The sequence below is a fragment of the Mus pahari genome, chromosome 5, assembly GCF_900095145.1.
Source record: "Mus pahari chromosome 5, PAHARI_EIJ_v1.1, whole genome shotgun sequence".
Taxonomy (NCBI): domain Eukaryota; kingdom Metazoa; phylum Chordata; class Mammalia; order Rodentia; family Muridae; genus Mus; species Mus pahari.
In genome coordinates, this window is record NC_034594.1 from 121538553 (window position 1) to 121553865 (window position 15313).

The window sequence follows — 15313 nt, forward strand, 5'->3', positions numbered from 1 at the left end:
AATCCTGTCCTTACATGCACAGATAAATGTAGCTTTTAATCCCCCCTCACCATCAAAGCAGAAGGATCTGAATACAGAATGTCACATCTGATGGAAAGGCAGAGAACAGGTGACAGTGGCAAGTGTAACCCCTCTTTAAAGACTTACAATGTAGCTCAATGCTACAAAGAGAAGGGACATTGAGAGAGAAAAATGACTGAATGAGTATAAAGAAAAGTAGAGAGTCTTCTGTGACACAGTAACTTCTAGATATGATACGGAAGCCATACCTGCCAAGTTTCAAAAACACAATTTTCTACACAAGACATGACAATGACAACTTCAGATGACATACCAAGGTCAATGGGAGAAATTGATATCAATAATGAATCCCATACTGATATTAATCTGCCACAGAGCACGTGCTGCTACTGATTGCTGATTGGTTGATAGTTGGAGCTATCCTGCCCCCCCTCAAAAAAAAATTGCCCCAAGAACTTGACACTCTAATCAGCAGAAAGAAGTCTAATGATGTCAATGCCCCACTTTATCATCTAGCCTTCTTTTTCTGCTACCTAATGTTGGCAGTTTAGAAGGGATAAGGATGGTAGAAAAATGGAAGCCCAAAAGTAGCCAAAAGTCCAAGGGTATTTTCTCTCTGTGTCTCTCTGTCTCTGTCTCTCTTGTTTTATCTCTGTCTCCCCACTCCCCCTTTGTCTTTAATGGAATTTGTTTCTTCCCTTCCTTTGGTTAGGTAGCTTATTTGCTGTGCCATCTCCTTATTCCTGGCTGTCTTAGTCAGGGTTTCTATTCCTGCACAAACATCATGACCAAGAACCAAGTTGGGGAGGAAAGGGTTTATTCGGCTTACATTCCCATACTGCTGTTGATCACCAAAGGATTCAGGACTGGAACTCAAGCAGGTCAGAAAGAAGGAGCTGATGCAGAGGCCATGGAGGGATGTTCTTTACTGACTTGCTTTCCCCTGCTTGCTCAGCTTATTCTCTTATAGAACCCAAGACTACCAGCCCAGGGATGGTCCCACCCACAAGGGGCCTTTCCCCCTTGATCACTAATTGAGAAAATACCTTACAGCTGGATCTCATGTAGGCATTTCCTCTACTAAAGCTCCTTTCTCTGTGATAACTCCAGCTGTGTCAAGTTGACACAAAACAAGCCAGTACACTGGTTTAGAGTTTATTTAAAATTAGAAGAATAATTTCCCCTTCTCTTTCTTCAAGAACTAGGAACTTAAGTACTAAACAATTTAAATAAAAGTATTTTTTGAGTGGGTGGTTGGAGTCATCCCTCAACTGTGGACTGTGCCTATCCACTGGATATGGTCTTTACAAGTTCCATCTCCTCTTTGTTGGAAATTTTGGCTGATATCATCCCTGTTGGATCCTGGGAAACTCTTGGGTCCCTGGCATCTGGGACTTTCTAGTAGCTACCCAATCCTCCAGTGCTAATAATCCACAATTGCTCCCCATCCTCTAGTAGTTCCCCATCCTTCAGTGCTAATAATCCACAATTGCTCCTTTCAAAAGGAAATGCCAGGAAAATGAGTGGAGCAGAGATCGAAGGAAAGGCCATCCAGAGACTGTCCCAACTATGGATCTATCTCATTTGCAGACTTCAAACCCAGGCACTATTGCTGATGCCAAGTCATGCTTGCTGACAGAAGCCTTATATAACTGTCCCCAAGAGGTTCTGCCAAAGCCTGACCAATACAGATATGAATGAAAGCAGCCAACCATCGGACTGAGTACAGGCACCCAAATGGAGGAGTTAGGGGAAGAACTGAAGTAACCGAAGGGGATTGCAACCCTATAGGAATAACAACAATATCAACCAACCAGAACCCCCCAAAGCTCCCAAGAACTAAACCACCAACCAAGAGTACACATAGAGGGACACATGGATCCAGCTGCATATGTAGCAGAGGATTGCTTTATCTGACATCAATGGGAGAGGAGGACTTTGGTCCTGTGGAGGCTCAGTTCCCCAGCATAGGAGAATGCTAGAGTGGGGAGGCAAGAGTGGGTGAGTGGGTGGAAGAGCACCCTCATTGAGGCAAGGAGATGGGGGAGAGGGGAACAAGATGGGAGGTTTGTGGAGTGGAAACTGTGAAGGGGGATAACATTTGAAATGTAAATAAATAAAATAACCAAGAAAAAAGAAAAAGAAAAAGAAAAAAAAAAAAAAGAAAGAAAGAAAAACTCTCATATAGACCCAGAAACATTTGGTACATGAGATAGAAACAAAATTTTAAAAGTTGAAAGAGATATATGTGGAAATCTTTAAGCACATATAAAAAGGGCATGGGTGCTTTGGAAAGAATTAAAAATATACAAACTGGAGAATGAATATAACTAGATGTTTCTGGAAGAGATGTTAAGAGGACTAGGAAGAGAAGCAGCAGGTGGACTATTGAATTGTAGCTAATTGGCCTGATGTTTTTACTTCTCTGTGATAGATGTTCAAAGACACATTATCTTAAAAAGAATCAATGAAAACCAGCCTGTATTTATTCACAAAAGGTTAACACACATACTCATCTCCTTACTGTGTCATGGCAGTGTTAGCAGGTCTTTTATACATCCAAATATGCATTTTTCTTTATATTTTATGCTCCATTAAATATAATCAGTATTAGAAAGTGATGTCAAAAAATCATTCTTAGTCTTATGATAAACATGGAAAAGTTTAGGCCACCAAGCTTCTGGTAGCAAACTGAATGATGCGATGCATTCTTATGCAAATACAAGAAATAATAAGCTACCAAACACAGACTTACATCCTAAGAATGTGGTAGACAAATGAACAAAATGAGGAGCAAACTAGGAATGTGCTTTTAGGAGATAAGACAGAGTCAACATCCTTTGATAGAAATAAAATGTTAAAAATAATGTGAAAAATGAAAGGATGTCATATAAATTGTAACAAATTCTATCGAGGAAATGAGGCAAATTACTTTATGCTTTTTCTCATTCCTTTATGATACTTTCCATTCCTCAAGATTTAGTCTCAGAATATATTTCACATTTACTTCTGTCCCAAGTTCTGGAAAAACCTCTTGCTTGGGTGGAGTTACTCTTTTTAAATACACACACACACACACACACACACACACACACACACACACGCTATCATAATTAAAATAAAATGAGACAGCAATGTATCAACACTGAGATCAGAATATACATTGTGATTCAAAATAGGTATTGTCTTAAAAAAATAAGGCTGGGGGGATACAGAGGGCCATGTAGGAGGAACAAATGCTTTTAGAACTCAAGGAATGGAGCCGAAAGATTAGCCCAATCAATGTGGGTGTGCCTTGGTTGAGGTTAGATCCTGAGAACTACATGTCATGAGGAATTCATGCTGTTATGGAGTTGTGCTCTGCTTGCAGCCCTCAGTTCCCTCTTAATCCAAGAATTGTATGAAAACTCAAAGGACGCTTCCAGATATTCACTGGGCAATATCTCTGGCCCTCATGATAGTAGTGCTTGATCTCTTTTATGCATTGCCGCTGGAGCAGATTAATGATTCAGTCACCACCCTAGGAAAAACTTTAAAGATGTAGATTATCAGCTATGACCATCACCCTTAGAAAGCATTTAGAAAACTTAAATTGTCAGTGAACTAGGTTAAGCTGTTTTTGCTATTGGTACTGATATAGAAAATCTTAGGGAACAATTTTAAGTGCCAACTCCAGTGAATTAAGCTTAGTTCCTTAAGAGAAAAATCTGCTGAGTAATTTCTCAAGTAGCTCGTCCCCCTCCCCCCCACACACACACCATCAGTTGCTCTCAGCACTGACCCCCACTGACTGCTTATCTTGGTTTACCCCTTGCTGTCAAGCTGGGCACTGGCAGGAGGGATTGCTCAACAGTTAGTAGCAGCAACTCCTCTTTCTGACCAAAACTCAGTTCATGGCAGCCACATTGACTGGAAACTGCAGATCCAGAAAATCCTAGAAACTCCTCTTACTACTCATCTGAGGTCATGAACACACTTCATATATGAACAAGTGAATGAATGAACATACTTAATTTGTGTTCCTTCTTGATTGCAACAGTTTCAATTCAGTTTGTCGGTTATAAAATCGTACCTGGTACTCGATTTCCTGTTCCTTCAACGTGGATTGTCATTTATTAATTATAATAACTCCATATTCATTTCATCTGTACGTACAGAATAGAAATGTGCAAACTTTAATGTGATGAATATAAAACGTGATGGAGAAGGTAACTGCTACGTAAAATACACTTTGGGGTAGCCATAGAGCAGCTGTTTTAAACCCTGTGTTGGTGTCCATAGTCTCCACTCAGGTCTCAAGCTTTTATGAATTAAACATGCTGCTATTGGCCAGTGCTCTCTGGTAAAACCAGGCTCTTGATAATGTGGAGTACTCTGCCCTTTGCTTTATTTAACTTCCAATTCTCTCATCTTCCTCTCTAGGGTGAGTTTGAGGGTCTGTCTGGTCCTTGTGTCCTGCATCCTCTTCTCTTCCCTTTTTAGTGCTATTTATACAATAGCATTCTTTCAGCTCTACCCAGAGTCTTCATTCTTGTTGGTTAAATTCTAAATGAAAACCTGTCATTTCAAGCCCTTGCATGTACTGTTTTCCTTTTACTTTGATCAATACAAAACTCATCCTTAAGTTTTTTTCCAGTGTCAGAATTTTACTTCTAATTGTTCTTGATGTTAGATGCAGAGCAGTGTTACTGATCCTCCATATTTGGATAGTCACACTTTCCTTAGCATTTAAATCATTTGGACTGACTGATAAATTTGAACTTTACTTGTATATATATATTTTTTTTTCAGAATATACAATGTAGATAATCAATAAGGGGGCTAATTCTTGTGAAATACTGATTTCCCCCTCTTGGAGCAGTCTTAAATTTCCTGTTGTTATTCATCTATGGTTGGGGTTCAGTCAGATTTCTCCTATGCACTTAATGTGTCACCTGCTGTCATCATTGTTCCAGTCTTGTTCAGGGATATATGTTGCTAAGATTGCATGAATATAGCTTCTGTGACACATTCAGATAACACCATTTCACAACAGATTCTCTAGTCCTCTGACTTTTAAAATTTTTTCTCTTCTTTTATGATTATCTTTCTGCACCTGCTTGAGTGATGTTCTCTGAGCTATATATATATATATATATATATATATATATATATATATATATATATTTCAGCTGGGGTTAGGGAATCCCCTTTCTGCAGCTCTGTTTATTTTATCATTATAAAACAATAAATCTGGATGTGTAGGCATGATGTTTCTTAATCCAGCAATGGAGAAAATGAGGTGTATGAGTGAAAACCAGTCTGGGATAAATTATAAGATTCTTTCCAGGCACTACTGTAACTCTACTACTACAATTACTACTATTACTATTACTACTACTATTACTATTACTATTAATAGTACCACTACTACTGTTAATGCAAATAATAATACATATATAAAACAAGATAAAACATAAACCATAAAACTGAAAAAAAATATATAAGCAAAAATAAAGCAGTACTTCAGTATACATGAGCTTACCACTATTTAAAGAATTCAACTGAAAGAGACTATCCCATACATACATACAGCACACTAGTGATAATGTTATTTAAATATAGTCAATAATTTAAAATTGATATATTTGAAAAAATTTTAAAGTAAAATAAATAGATGATAGAAGCACATATGCCATAGTATTTGTGAATGAGTACATTTATAAACTAAGTTTGAAATGTTGCTTTAATAATGCTCAGTCTTCTGTGTGGTCCATAACCTGAGAATGACTTCTTTCCTTTTTTCTCTGAATCATTGCCTTTTGCATCTAATTTGTGCTGTGCCACAAAATTCATCTAACAATAAAGTTGATTAGTGTTTAAAGTATAGCATAGGCTACCTATTGGCTTTGATTGCCAATAGTAATCACATAATACAGGAAAGTAAATACCATAAAATTAAGATCCGGGTTTGTATTTTTCTTTGAGAAAAATCTGAATTAAAGTGAATAACTGATTCTCTTCTGTGATATCACCACTATTAAAGATGTTTTTAGTCACACACAAAAACCAAGTGTCATGGGGACAAAAACTACATTGCTGTGTTTAGAAGACCCATGACATGTTTCTTTTATTATGGTCACAGTAAAAAGTAGCTGTAGCTGTCATCCCAGAGTAATGTGGGTGCTTATATTCAGTTTTATTTAGGTTTTCATGACCTAATCTCCACAGCAACGTAAGTGACAAGCAGACATCTCATTATAGTGATGAATCCTTCCATCACAAATATGTAGAGTGTAACACATTACTAATTAAGTATAGGTTTGTTGAATGGATATTAGACCATCAATATTTATAATTGTAATAATGGTTTCTCTATTTATTGGAGGCTATATTTTTCTTAAATAAAAGCCATAGAGAAGTGTTTGAAAAGTTTTAACTACTAAGCTTATTGTGGTTCAAAGGTATGGCTAATAAGTTAGACATATTATAAGTAGTTCAGGCAAATTGCTTTTATTTCTTTAAATGAAGAGGTATATCACACTTCTAACTCGCACTGGCAGTGGGGAAATGCAGCATTTAATAGCAGTAGTCTAGCCTTTGGATAATACAATTGCTCAGGAGAATTTACCTCCATCTCAGTGAGCAGCTATCCGATTGGATTACTGTATGTCATATTAAAATTTAAGAGCATATAATGCCTCAAAACAGAATTATTTGTCATTTTAACTGATAATAAATAAATCACAGTCCATTGAATTATGCCTAATAAAAGCAATATTGCACATAAACAGAAGTCTCTGTTCTACACATTTGCATCTCTTTACAGTCTGAGATACTAATGGCATAAAACAAATCTCCATCAATTGAATTAGTCGTGATAAAAAGAAATATTGCATAAACACCAGTCTCTCTGCGAGATCTCCTTATGCAAACCTGAGTTTGGAAATTAGTTCAACATGAAAAAATAAACAATCAAAAATATATCAAGGCATCATGTCTTATATATTTACAAACAAGAAAATCAGACATTACTAGCTAAAGAAAGCCTTTGGACCGCTTGAAAGAGATCTTTAAAAAACAAGATGAAGGAAGGCATTGAATAACAAATTAGAAATACAATGAAAGTGGTGATTTTTATTTTTGTCTTTCTTACAGTTATTTCTTCTAGTGTATACTTACACACACAAACACACACACGCTATCACTTCTCTTTCACGTGCACACATGTAAAAGATATGGGTAGTGAAGGTAGGGACACTAAAGTCTCCAACTTAACCTCTATATTTTTGAAAAAAAAAGAAAATATAAATTGTAAACTTTTGTTACATTTTTATTTTTAACAAGATATATGTAGTTTCGATGTACATTTAGTATTTCAAGGATGGTTGGCTGCTTCATGGTTGGACTGCTACAGCCTATGTCTATGGATAACAGCCTTTATGAGCAGAGCACTGATGTATGTTTTGAAAGATTGACAAACAACTCACCAGTTACCTGATTTCTCAGGGACAAGAGGAAGAAACAAAAATGGCAATGCTCTCAATCTTGTTCTTTTCAAGACATGTGAAAAAATTAGGAAATAATTTATAGGATTCTTACACTATCTGATACATGCAGCGTAATAAAAATGTATGAGAAATTCTACTTTTTATTCAAAATATATGTGGAAACTGATTTTTAATATACAGTTACAGTTTAAGCACAAGTTTTAAATATACCTTGAAATACAGTAGACAGATTTGGTCATCAGAAATTTCTAGGTTTCTAAACTCTGCCCCATCTTGTATATGCCATATCACATAGGAATAAATTGATTTATTCATAATGTTTAGAAAGAACTTTCTGGTGCATAATGTGCAATTCAATAAAAGGAGAATAATGTTATTTCCCATATTTGAAATATACTTTTCTTACTGTTAATTTTTTTTTATTATCTTTAAATCTCTTACAGTCCAGTCATTATCCCCTCTCCTGATCTGCCTTCAGACTGTTCCTCATTCCATTCCACCCACACACCCTGCCCTGTCTCCTAGAGGGTGTCCCCACCCCCCACATACACACCCACTCTCCTCCAGGCCTCCCATTCCCTGGGGTCTCAATTCTCTCCAGGGTTTGGTGCATCTTCTCAATGAGGCCAGACCAGGCAATCCTCTGCTATACATGTGTAGGGGGTCTGAGGACCAGCTAGAGTATGTAGCCTGGTTGGTAGCTCAGTGTCTGAGAGATCTCAAGGGTCCAGGTTAGCTGAGACTGCTGGTTTTCCTATGGGGGTCACCCTCTTCAGCTTCTTCCAGCCTTTCCCTAATTCAACCACAAGGGTCTCCAACTTAAGTCCATTGGTTGGGTATAAGTATCTGAATCTGTCTCAGTCAGCTGCTTGTTGGGCCTCTTGGAGGACAGCCATGCTAAGCACTTGTCTGTAAGCACAACATAGCATCAGAAAAAATATCAGACCTTGAAGCCTCCTCTTGAGATGGGTCCCAATTTGGGCCAATCACTGAACCTCCTTTCCCTGAGTCTCTTCTCCATTTTCGTATCTGCAGTTCTCTTAGACAGGAACAATACTGGGTCAGAGTTTTGTGGAATGGCAACCCTATCCCTCCACTTCATGACTTGTCTTTCTACTTGAGGTGGATTCTACATTTCTCTTTTCCCATTATATGGCATTTCATTTAAGGTCCCTCCCTCTGAGTCCTGATATTCTCTCACCTCCCAGGTCTCTGGTACATACTAGAGGGTCCCCCATAATTCTTCTGGCTCTCAGGACTTCAATCCTGTTCCTCCTAATAACTGATCATGTGTTTAATAGAATAAAGTGAATATTTGAATAGCTGAATATTTTTAAAACTATGGTATGATAATATAAAACAAGTTTATTATTTAGTTGTAAAGTACAGGTAAATTTTAGCAATTATTGTCACAGGAAACAGTCTCACTGATGAAATTTTTCATAACAAATAGTTCTATATGCATCATAATTTAAAACATATTTTAATATTTTATTTGAAGTTTAAAATTACAGTATAATGTATAGTTATCCAAATTATAATTTTTATAATATTTCATGTCTTGAAGTTATTTTATATTTAAGTCTTTCTCTCTCTCTCTCTCTCTCTCTCTCTCTCTCTCTCTCTCTCTCTCTCTCTCTCTCTGTGTGTGTGTGTGTGTGTGTGTGTGTGTGTACTAAACCCATGTTGGGTATTGGTGCATGTTAGTGCCTGTGACCACAGAGACCAGAATAGGTCAAGAAATATGCTTGACTTAGTGCTTGTGAATTGCCTTATTTGAGTGTGAGGAACCAAATCAGCTTTATATCAAATAGAAGTAGTTTTGGGTAATAGCTGGGACATCCCTCCAGTATGATTTCAAATTCTTTCCATAAATTTACCTTATATTATTTTTGCATCAATTATTGAAACTAACATATTTCTATTTTTTTCTTTACGTTGTCTATGTAACATGAGATCTTGATGTACTAATTAGTTTTCAATGATTTACTGCCTCAAAGACAATCTGCAATGCTAACTTTATCAGTAACTTAATAACAGTTACTATGAAATATAAATAATTTTGTAATGGCATGTACAGAAATTTCTGGTTCAGAATGCCAGCTGTCTTTCAAGTTCTCTGTGAGAATTATTTGTTTAAAATGGACGAAAAACTAATGAACTGTTTTAAGACCTATCAACTTGAAAAGTAATTCTGATGAACAAGCAACATTTGAATGAACTGACATCTATATGAAATAGAGTTGCCTATAGCAAATGTATCAATACGATTACTTCCTTTAGAATTAATTGCACTCATTCTAAAAGCCCTCCATAGAAGACTTGGATACTAAGCTTTATTTTCTATCAACACCAATCAGCTGATTCTAAATCTCAGACCTGCAATCACCAGAGACCCCTCTGTAACATCAGTTTAGAAATGTTTTCCAAGAGTGAGATTGCAGATCGCTTCTGTTAATCAGTGGAAGAACAGGAAGAGCAGGTGAAAGCAACAACCACTGCGCAGAGTGGAGACTCCCACAAGTAAATGGCTGTAAGTAAGGATAAAGAAAAACACAACCCGAGGCAATGCTGGCAGACAAAAATGATTCTCAGCATAGGACATTGGCTCCAATGTTTGGGTCAATGCCAAAGAACTTGGAAACAATGTTTAGGAAAAAAAAAAAAAACTCACTTAATCAACGTACAGCAGGGCTGGTAGATGAAGAACTGCCAGAAATGGGAAATTGGACTGGGAACCACGCACACCACCCTTCCCTTCTGTTGCAGCTTGAAAATAGAATCTGGAAACTGTGCCAGGTAACTGGAAGTAGAATTCAAGGTCAGGTCCCTCATGCTTCCTATTAAGACATGAACTATTGATCCTTCTATGTTGAGGAAGAAATTAGGAAAAATCAGTAACTCTTTTCTCTAAGAAAAAAGAACTGAAGAAAGTCGGGCAGCTTAGAGTTGGCATACTTAGTTTGTTGCCAGTTCTACTTGAAAGAAATAGGAGTGGACTGGAGAACATTATTAGAAGGCCTGTTCATGTATTATACTTTCTGTGGAAGGATTAAAAAAAAAAAGACACAAACATTAAACCACATAATGAATCCAAAAGATAAATATTAACAAATCAAATCTAATAATACTGATATTCAAAAGAATTGTATGATTAAAAGAATGCTTTCCTGAAGATTTTAAAATCTAACATGCAACTTGCTACTATGTTTACCAAAAGGTTTAAAGCATTATAATTGAAATATTCTTGAGACATCCCTAGAGCTAAAACTATTTAAAAATACTCAAACTCAAAAATCAAATGAAATTTAAGGAGATGAAAGAAGTTGATATTCATCTGTTTATAACCAAGGTGAGCCCAGAGAAAACTTCAATTTTAAAAGGCAAGAACATAAAACCACAAAATTATGTTAGGTTATTGTTTATAGGCATTCATATAATATATAAACACCTCTACATATACATGTGTGCCTAACCCATGCAAAATCCGTGCAAGAACCATCATTTTTAATTTCTGAAAATACATATTAAGATGGTAGAGTTGTAATTATATTTTAGATCATCCTTTTAACTTTACATTGTTTAATTTCGATTTTTTTCAATGCGTTTTCTTTGTCCCAGAGCCTTCCACATGCTAAAATTTTTTGATTAATAAGGATTTATAAGGAGATTTAAGGAAGTCTGCAATATGTAAGTATATAGTTTGTATAGAAGACTTAAAATAGTCAATAGTCTTGGATAGTTCAAACAGTTTAAAATTGTATTAAAAGATAATACATGTATAAAATATAAGAAAGTCTATTGGGCACCTATAAATAGAAGTTGAAAGAAGAGGAAAACAATGACCTGTTAAAAGAAAAGGCAAAAGTAGTTTTAAACCACAACTATAAAATAGGCGACATCAAGGAAATAAATGCTAGAGTTGAATTGAAGCTGAATAATATTTAATATGAAAAACATTAATGATCCTTCAAAATGTTTTGGTAAATGCCTTAGTTACTGTTCTATAGTTGTGAATAGGCAATTCTAAAGAAAAGGAAAGCATTTGATTGCATGATTACTTACCATTTCAGATGTTTAATCCATTGTTATCAAGACAGGAAGCATGGTGACATGCTGGCATAAGACTAACAGCTCAACCCTGATCCACAGGCTATGAAAACACACACACACACACACACACACATACACACACACACGCATGCACGCACGCACACACACACACACACACACACACACACACATACGCACACAGACAGAGACAGAGACAGAGAGACAGACAGAGAGAGGGGGAAGAAGAAGTAGGAGGGGAGGAGGGGGAAGGGATGGAGCAGGGAAAGCAAAGAGAGAGACCTGGAACTAGGTCTCACCTCCTAATTCTTTCTAAATAATTCCAGTTCCAGTTATTAAGGAACAAACATCCAAACCTTTGAGCCAGCTGTGGGTCATTCTCATTCAAACCACATCATTCCACTACCTGACCCTATAAGCCTGTGGCCATAAAAAATACAAAATGCTCTCAGTTCAATTACATAACTCCCCATAGTCTCATCTTTCATTCTCAAGACAGTTTAAAAATCCAAAGTCTCTTCTGAGGCTCAGGGCAATCTCATAACTGCAACAAAAAGATAGGGCTTCCCATGTATAATACCAAATACCCAGAATATACATTACCATTCTCAAGTGGAAAGGGGAAGGGTATCATGAGGAAATACTGAACCAAAAGAAGAACAAAGCCCAAGAGGGAAAACTGGACAACTTGCTGCCTTCAAGTGAAGATGTAAAACTTCCACCTACCTCTTCAGTGCCAAGCCCACAAGACTCCACTTAAATGTCTTATTTTATTGTTGTTGTGTTGAATTGTTTGGGTTATGGTAAGAGTTGTCTTGGTCATAGTATCCCTTCACAATAGTAGAGCAGTTAACTAAATCAAAAAATTGGTACGAGAGAATGGCATACTTCTGTGACACGAATGACCATGGCATTCTTGAATTAAGCCAGTCGCAAATTGATATATGGAAAGTGGAAAAAAAAAAAACTAAACTAAAACAATGTTCAAGTGTTGTTTTTCACCTTATTTAGAGCATTTTCCTTATTTTTAACTGATTCCGCTAGTGAGAAATAAGCTGATAAATTAAAAATTACTGTCGACTACTTTCAATGAATAGAACCATATAAAATTAAAGAATGTAACATTTGGATCAAAATCTATAGATCTGTGAAAACCAAAACTTTTTCAAAGTTAATAAATAATGAGGCAGTTAATTACAATGGCCAGAAAAGGAATACCTTTTAGAGTTAAGGAAGAGTGGTGGAAAGTATCAGATACATGGTGTTAATATTCTAGTTCCAATGGGATATAGTGCAGTTAATTTAATATTAGAAATGTTTTTAAACTCCCAGTCTGAAATTCAAGTCTAGGCTTTGAGATGCCTACCTCACCTATATTATTTATAAGTAATAAATTATGTTCAGAGACCAGTTCTTGGTTTAAAAGTCACTCACAGGGCCCAGAAAATCTGCCCTGACCTAAAAATAATTTGCATTCTGACAAAGTGTTTAGCATGATCTATATTAGATTTTAATTTTTGAAATCAAGCTATAATTTCATGATTTCCCATTTCCTGTGCACCTTCCAACTTCTTACACACCTGCCTACCCTTAGTCTAGCTCAAGCTCAGGTTCTCTATTCTATGTTACACAGATTCTGTGTTTGAAACAGTATTCTTTCTTGTTCAGGTTAGAAAGCTCAACAATGTATAAATAAAGCCTTCTAACTTGATTACAAGTAACATGTTATCACAATTGACAGGTGATAAAACATAGGTATTGCTATGCTTATATTATACCCTGTAAGATCTCCACCCACCAAACTCAAGAAGAAAATCAGAGTGTCAGAAGTGACAGCAGGAAAAGGCAAATGGGAGTGACATTTGTCATGTCCCAGTGGGTGCCAGCTGGTTTAGTAGTCAGGGGCTGCCAGACCACATAAGGATCATCGCCTTGTGAATGCCAGAAGATGAAGCTCCCAAGTCATTAGAAAGGAATAGTGTTACTGATGGCAAAGGCCAGAAAGGACCTTAAAATGTGAAAACCTTTTTTAAGAGGTAAAAACTTAATTTTCATTAATAGCTACATTATGTTCCTAAAAGTTTTAACATATTAGAAATATAATCATGTATTGCAAACACAGAGTTTGTATAGCTATGCCAGAAGATGCTATGGAAGTGAATGAGGTACTAAAAAATAAAACATAGTAAAATTGGTTTAATACATGTGAAAGTTAGAAGAGGCCAGTGAAATTCAATCACCAAAAATTTATGCCTCTCTAAGTTAAAATGTCATTTAAAGTTTTGAGGATCAACTAATATGATCCCCAATAAACTGAAGTCAACTGAAAGTACACATGAGAATAATCCTCACCAGGAGCAATATAAACTCTGATGAATAACAATAAAATATTTTTTAAAATTAAAGAATTTAGCATGATAACATAAGATGGGTAAATGGTGAAATCTGTAGCAAATGCATTCAGTACAAACGAATGGCCGTTTTTTTCTAAAAGTTAATCCAATTATTCAGTAAAATTTTTAAAAATTCCAGAGGATATTCAATTTTGAAAAAGTTTAAGTGACTAGATTAATCTTGGGACAAGTTTCCTAATAGAAATAGTAAATGTGGTGACTTATAAAATATTTATTAAGGAGTGTCTGTTTTCCAGCTGTATTCATGTCTGTTTTACCTATACAAATCCTCCCAGACAGCAAAGGAAATGGTTCCACTTTTTTATTCAACTTTTATATGAAAATTTTGTGACAAACAGTTGATAAAAAAGTAATATTATCAAACAAAAAAGTGTATCATGATAACATACACCACTCTCTATACATAAGTACATTTATTTGTGTTTATATCTGTAACATACACAGATAGAATTAGGTTCTGAAGAGCTTTAGTAGTCCTGACCATGGCAAACATGGTAGATGCTCACAGGTTTTGCCCTTTTTCTTCCCTCTTCTTTACAAAACCATTAGATTACATTCCTTAAGCTTGGCACCAAGATCTATTTCCTTATCTGGCCACTTGGCTGATTTGTTCTTGAGACAGATCATCGAGGTCCACCTATCAAAACATCAAGAGCCGACAATCAAAATCCATTACTTTCACTCACCTAACTAAAATAATCAGAATTAGCCAATACATCCTAGTTCATTCTAACACAACCCCCCCCCCCTTCTTTTCCCTTTCAAAATTAACACATGTGAAACTATTTGCAGCTGTTTATGCCAGATTCAGGCTCAGCCACATTCTCTCTTTGTTGGATAGTGAATCTAATGGATCACTTTGTATTTGATTTGTGTTTATAAATTTGAATTACAGTGTTGCCTAGGCCAAATCTAGGTTCCTTCACATATGACCTTGATCTTTCTTTGTAGTTGAATTTTTTATTAATTTTTAACAAAATAGATTTGATTATAGTTACATTTTTGTTAGGTCTGCTTGTTTTAGAGAGAGGGGGAGAGAGTGAGAGAGAGAGGAAGAAGAGGAGGAAGAGGAGGATGAAGAGAAGGAGGGAGAGGGGGAGAAAACACAAATTTGTATGGGTAGGAAACTTGAATTTTGATGGAAGCAATAGGATCTGATGGAAAGTGGAAAAATAATAATGGAGTACTCCACAGCTATTAAAAACAATGACTTTATGAAATTCACAGGCAAATAGATGGAACTAGAAAATACCATCATGAATGAGGAAACCCAGTCACCAAAGAACACACATGGTATGTACTCACTGATAAGTGGAT